Source organism: Scyliorhinus torazame, chromosome 5, assembly GCF_047496885.1.
Source record: "Scyliorhinus torazame isolate Kashiwa2021f chromosome 5, sScyTor2.1, whole genome shotgun sequence".
Taxonomy (NCBI): Eukaryota; Metazoa; Chordata; class Chondrichthyes; order Carcharhiniformes; family Scyliorhinidae; genus Scyliorhinus; species Scyliorhinus torazame.
In genome coordinates, this window is record NC_092711.1 from 116516685 (window position 1) to 116523732 (window position 7048).

At 47.7% G+C, this 7048-nt stretch overlaps 1 long non-coding RNA gene across 1 annotated transcript; it reads left to right on the forward strand.

Annotated features, from left to right (window-relative positions):
- The first annotated feature begins 295 nt into the window (after nucleotides 1-295).
- On the forward strand, nucleotides 296-6225 carry LOC140422683 (uncharacterized). Its single transcript, XR_011947550.1, has 3 exons — nucleotides 296-353; nucleotides 3732-3847; nucleotides 5568-6225. It is a non-coding gene; the product is annotated as an uncharacterized lncRNA (long non-coding RNA).
- Nucleotides 6226-7048: the final 823 nt, after the last annotated feature.

A 7048-nucleotide genomic window follows, 5' to 3' on the forward strand; every position in this document is an offset into this window, starting at 1 on the left:
GTAACGTTTCTCTGAAAGTCTTAAAAGTTATATTCTGTTCAAGTCACAATATAAATTCGAGTTATTGTCACTGCCCTCGGCATATATTCTGCCCCATAAATAAGAATTTGTAACTCCGAGTGAAAGTCTGTCATGAAGACATTACAAAAATGTTGCCCCCAACAATGATGGCGACTGAGCCTGCGCCCTGCTGCTCGTGCCCCAATAAAGATGGTGGGTGCGGGTGCGCGTGCGCACTTCCGCCAGTGAGCCAAATAACGAGGGCGCATGCGCACCGCTGCCAGTACCAAATAAAGATGGCGGGTGCATAGGCTCGTATGTAACAAAGCTGCAGCCTCCGCCCAGATCCCCAGGTACCGGTGGTTTATTTTGTCAGATGTTCAATTCATATAACATGTTTACGAAGCGTGCCTAACAACCCGCATGATCCAGCTCTCCCTCCGTCCCGCCATTCCCACCTTCACGGATTGTGGATCCGAGAAAGAAACTTTTTCTGCGTCGCCATTAATCACACTGCGCATGCTTCACTCGGCCCAGTCCCGCCCCTGATTCACTCCGATTGGCTGGAGGACCTGTCACTTCCAACCCCCCCCCCTCCAGGACCCGTCGACTCTTCTATTGGTCGCGCGATGCCGTCAATCATTGTCCGGGAATTATGAGGGGTCAGGTGAGAGGTCAGTGTTGGGGGCGGGGTTTACAAATACCGAGTGCGGCCCCAGAGCTGAACAATGAACATTCTCCACTCTCACTGTCCACCACTTCCGGCTTCTCCACAAACAACCTCACAGAGACCAGGGGGGAGACACTGACCCAGTGACAATGTCACTGCATTAGTCACCCAGAGAGACAGGAGAATGTTCTGGGGACATTAAATTAATAAAATCTGGAATTTAAAGTTCGTTTCAGTGATGGTGACTGAGGGTCACTGAGAAAATCTCCAATGTCACTGGATTAGGTCAAAAAGGCAGAAAGTAGGAAACTAGTTATTTTAAAGCCTGTTGTTGGGAAACTGTTGGAATCCATGATTGAGGAAGTAATAACTGGACATTTGGAAAGTCAAACTGCAATCCATCAGAGTCAGTGTGGTTTTGTGAAGGGTATATCGTGTTTGACTCATTTCTTGCAGTTCTTGGAAGATGTAACAAGCCAAGTGGATAATGGGGTCCTGTCGATGTATTTTAACTCCCAGAATACATTTGATAAAGTGTCACATAAAAGGTAATAATCAAGGTAAAATCCCACGGGGTTGAGAGATATTAGCTTGGATAGAGGATTGGCTAACCAACAGACAACAGAGAGTGGGGTTAGATTTATTGACACATGTACTGAAGAAAAATGTTTTTACCCAGAGGGTGGCGAGGGTCTGGAATGCACTGCCTAGGAGGGTGGTAGAGACGGTTGTCTCACATCCTCTTAAAAAAAGTACCTGGATGAAGACTGGCACGTCATAACATTAAAGGCTATGAGCCAAGTGCTGGCAAATGGGATTAGGTAGGTGGGTCAAGTTTATCATGTGTTAGTGCAAACTCGATGGACCGAAGGGCCTCTCCTGCACTGGGAAATAAATGAAATGAAAATTGCTTATTGTCACAAGTAGGCTTCAAATGAAGTTACTGTGAAAAGCCCCCAGTCGCCACATTCTGGCGCTTGTTCGGGGAGGCTGGTACGGAAATTGAACCGTGCTGCTGGCCTGCCCAGTGTGCTAAACCAGCCCCTCTGTGTTGCTGATGATACAAGGTTCGATGGCATCACAGACAGCATAGTTGCTTGCATTATATTGCAAGAAGATATTGACAGACAAGGTCAATGGGCAAGATTGTGGTAATGTAAACATGTGTGAGGTTATCTGTTTGGAACCAAAAAAGGATAGAACTGAGTACTTTCTAAATGGAAAGATGTTAAGTACAGTGGGTGCCCAAAGAGATTTGGGGTTCATAGAATCTACAGCATGGAGACCGGCCCTTCAGCCCAAACCGGTCCATGCCAACCAAAGAGCTCATCTAGGTCAATCCCATTTGCCTGCATTTGGCCCATATCCCTCTGAACCTTTCCTAACCATGTATCTGTCCAAATGCCTTTACAATCTTGTCAATGTCCCTGCCTCAACTACTTCCTCCGGCAGCTCATTCCGTACCATCCTCTGTGTAAAACCATTGCTCCTTAGGTTCCCATTAATTCTTTCCGCTCTGAACTTAAACCAAAGCCTCTAGTTCTCGATTCCCCAACCCTGAGAAAAAGACTGAGTGTATTCACCCTGTCCACGCCTCTCATGATCTTATACATCTCGATAAGATCACCCCTCAGTCTCCTACGCTCCAAAGATAAAGGTCCTGGCCTGTCCAATCTCTCCCTTTCACTCAGTCTCTTGAGTCCTGGCAACATCCTTGTAAATCTCTTCTTCACTCTCTCCAGTTTAATAACATCTTTCCCATAGCAAAGCAGCCAAAACTGAACACAATACTCCAGGTGCGACCTCACCAACGTCCTGTACAACTGCAACATAACTTCCCAACTTTTATACTCAGTGCCCTGACTGATGAAGGTCAGTACGCCAAAAGCCTTCTTCAGAGAATTTATAGTGCAGAAGGAGGCTATTCGGCCCATCGAGCCTGCACCGGCCCTTACAAAAAGCACCCTACTCAAGCCCACTTATCTACCCTATCCCCGTAACCCAGTAACTCCCACTTAACCTTTTTTTTTGGACACTAAGGGCAATTTAGCAAGGCCAGTCCACCGAACCCGCACATCTTTAGACTGTGGGAGGAAACCAGGGAACACACGCAGACACGGGGAGAATGTGCGTACTCCGCACAGACAGTGAACCAGCTGGGAATCGAACGGGGGTCCCTGGAGCTGTGAAGCAACTGTGCTAACCACTGTGCTACCGTGCTGCCCTATCTACCTGTGACTCCACCTTTAGAGAACCGTGCAACTGAACTCCAAGATCCTTCTGTTCCATGATACACCCTCAGGCCTTACCATTCACTGTGAAAGTCCTACCTTGATTTCTGAAATGTAATTCCTCACACTGATCTGTATTGAATTCCATTTGCCATTTCTCGGCCCACTTCCCCAGCTGATCAAGTGCCTGCTGCAATTTTTGATAACCTTCCTCACTGCCGCCAAGACCACCTATTTTAGTGTCATCTGCAAACTTACTGATCATGTCTTGTACATTCTCATCCAAATCGTTGATTATAGATATAAACAGCAATCTCCTAGTTACTGATCTCCGAGTTACTCCCTATTTAGTTAATTACTCAAGTTTGTCAAATTTAGAACAGATTCCCAATCAGCCAATCAGCTTTACTCTGAGGTAAGTTATTTATATTTACTGTTCAAAGCTTCTCCTCCCCGGATTCGGGCCAAATCCGCTCCCTGCCGAATAGGCCGTGAATCCCTGAGGTAAGTTATTTATATTTACTGTTCCGAAGCTGCTCCTGCCTGAGTTCGCACCAACTCCACTCCCTGCGTTGGTGAGATTCATACCTGGGTGTCTGGAAAATCGTTAGGACAGTAACTGTCCTGTAAGGTAATGAGTCATTTTGCTTCCCAATTGGCCGAGGAAGGCAGTGTGTCACAAGGATGGATGTGTTGACCGATTAATGGCTGGAGGATTGGGGCAGGTCATGTGATCAAACCTCCAGGAATACATTTAATCAAAGTTGGCGAGGAGAGAATGTTGTGAATTTCTATCCTAAACTGACAGTGAGGTTTCTGTAAATTTACAGGATACTGGAAGTAGAGGTTTAACAGACGGGAACTGCAAACCAAACGTCACATCGCGATCTGACAGAGTCACTTGATTCATTAGAAACTGAATTTCAGCAGCATCTGGGTGTGGAAGGTAAAAGGTTTGTCTGTTCTGTCTGTGAGGGAAGATTTCAGGTCTCAGTGTGACTGGAAAAGCCCCAAGATTCACAAACCCTGGTTCGACCAAACCTGGAGAACTGTGTTCAGTTCTGGGCAATAAACCTGAGGAAGGATAGAATGGCCTCGGAGGGAGTGTAGCACAGATTTACCTGAGTGATATCTGAACCCCCTGGGGTTAAATTACAAAACTAGATTACACAAAGGAGTCAGAGACATGATGGCACAAAGGGCATTCGGCCCATTGAAACCATGCTAGCTCACTGGGGCAATCCAGTCAGTGCCATTCTCCTGCTCTATCCCTGTATCCTCGCAGTTTTATTTCCCTCAGATGTCTATCCAATTTCCTTTTGAAATCAAATCATTCATTGTTTCTATTTTCAAACTCCCTCATAGGCAGCAAGTTTCAGATCATTGCCGCTCGCTGTGTAAAAACATAAATCTCATATCAGCTCATATCTCCTGTACCTTTGACATACAAACTCGGAACAGGCCACTCGGCCCCTCGAGCCTGCTCAGCATTCAATAAGATTGCGGCTGATCTCATTCTAACGTTAACTCCACATTCCTGTCTACCCCTGATGACCTTTCACCCCCTTGCTCATCAAGAATCTATCCAGCTCTGCCTTATAAATATTCAAGGACTCTGCTTCCGCTGCCTTTAAGGACGCGAGTTCCAAATTCTTACAGCCCTCAAGAGAATACAAAATCCTCATCTCCATCTGAAATGGGTGACCCCTTATTTTGCAACAGTGGTGCCCTCGTTCTCGATTCTCCCACAAGAGGAAACATCTTCTCCACATCCACCCTGTCAAAACCCCTCAGGATCTTATATAGATCAATCCAGGTTTTACCCAAAACTTTACATCTTTGTCCCTAGTTCTTGGACGATCAGTGAATGGAAACAGAGTTTCTTTGTACACCTGATAGAAATCTGGCATAATCTTGAGTTCCTGAATCAAATCTCCCCTCAACCTCCTTTGCTGGAACTATTCTGGTAAATCTCCTCTGCACCTTCTCCAAGAACCTTCAGATCCTTCCTGAAGAGTGGTGACCAGAGCTTTATAAAGATTCATCGAATAGAATTGGAATCATAGAATTCCTACAGTGCAGGAGGCCACTAGGCCCATCGAGTCTGTACTGATTCCCTGAAAGGGCACCCTGCCTCGGCCCACACTCCTACCCTGTCCCTGTAACCCCATAGCCCCACCTAACCTGCACATCCCTGGACACTAAGGGGCAATTTATCAAGGCCAATCCACCTAACTTTCCCTTCATTGGACTGTTAGAGGAAACCTGAGCACCAGGTGGAAACCCATGCAGACACTGGGAGGAAGTGCAGACCCCACACAGACAGTCACCAAGGCCGGAATTGAACCCGGGTCCCTGGCACTAAGAGGCAGCAGTGCTAATCACCATGCCACCAGAAGCATAGTTCTGTTTATGAAGCTCAAGGTCGAATTTGCGTTGCCAACTATTCTCTTTAGTATGACTTGTAGATATACTAAATCCCTCTTCACCTCTTTCTCTCTCCTCCCAAAGAGGCCAGTTGGGTTTTTATGACAATCCAGCAGTTTTCATGGTCACTTTTTCCCAGTGCCGGCCCCACAAATGACCAGATTCATTCAGCTCAATTTCACAACCTGCCTTTGTGTTTTTGTGGGTTCTCTCACTCCCTATTTTCTGTTTTAAATCAGTTTCACAGGGTGTTCGAAGGGGAGGCTTCAAAGTCCGGAAACTCAAACCAAGCATCACATCAGGATCTGACAGAATCCTCAACTTATCATATCCTGAATATCAGCAGATTTTGAACATGGAAGGAAAAAGCATCATTCACACTGCGGGGAAACCGTACACGTGTTGTGTGTGTTGTCGAGGATTCAGTCAATCATCAGGCCTCACAAGCCACAAATGCAGTCACACTGAGGAGAAACCGTGGAAATGTGCGGACTGTGGGAAAGGATTCACTTCCCCATCCCAGCTGGAAACTCATCGACGCAGTCACACTGGGGAGAGACCATTCCCCTGCTCCAAATGTGGGAAGAGATTCACTCAGTCATCCGCTCTGTCCACACACCAGCAAGTTCACACTGGGGAGAGACCATTCACCTGCTCAGAGTGTGAGAAGGGATTCAGTGATTCATCCAACCTGCAGAATCACCAGCGAATTCACACAGGGAGAGACGGTGGCGTTCGCGAGCGGAGCGGCCGCGATGAGGAGAAGCTCCTGCTGGTCCACGATATCGCGGTCTTTTTCGGGGGGCTCCCCGCTGTTTAAAATAAAATGAAACTTCTCCGGGGTTGGCCCTGCCTCCCTCGCCCGTCAAAGCTCCATTTCAGGGAGCCGGAGGGTTGGAAGGGTGAGGGGGGCGGGGGGGGGGGGGGGGGGGAGACTGGTCCCGGCGGGTTCGGCGGAGCGGCTGCACGTGGAGGAGGAGCGGGACAACCTGAAAGCCGGACCTGAAAATTTGAAAGGAGCAGCGGGGGCGGAGCCAAACGGAGGCTGAGGCGGCAGGCCCAAAGCCAGGGCGTGATGTAGGTGAGATGTCCCACATCGGATGTCCCGCCTAGAATGTGGTAAGAAGACTGAAGCCCGGTCCCAGGGAAATTCTGGAGGAATACAAAAAAGAAGAGAAAGATGTTTTAAAGAAATTTGGTTGAAAAAAATGTTTTCTCCCTTTTTTTATGAAGGAAGAAATGTTTTTTGTTTTTTCGATTTATAAAAAAAAAAAAGGATTGAAGAAGGAAAGAAGGTGGGAAAAAAAAGGAAAAATAATAAGCCGTTAAAGGATGCGAAAAGCAGCGTTGAGAAAGGTTGGAAACACGGGCTCGCCGTTGAATGAGAAGACGAGCAAAAGTGCTGACAAGATGGCGGATGCCGGACCGCGTGGTGGGTCAGCACTACTTACGGTGGAGAAGATGACCGAGGTGATGGTGGTGGAGCTGGAAAAGCAGTTTGTGAGGCACATGGAGGCGTTGAGGAAGGAGACGGCGATCGCATTGAAGTCATTGGTGGAGGAGGCAATCGCCCCGGTGAGGATAGCTGTGGCAAAGACACCGGCCGAGGTGAGAGAGCAGGGCGAGAAGATGAAGGAAGTGGAGGAGGGCGTGTCGCAGCACAACGACCAGCTCACCTCGATGGGGGACGAGCTGCGGAGGGTAGTGGAGGTCAACAGAG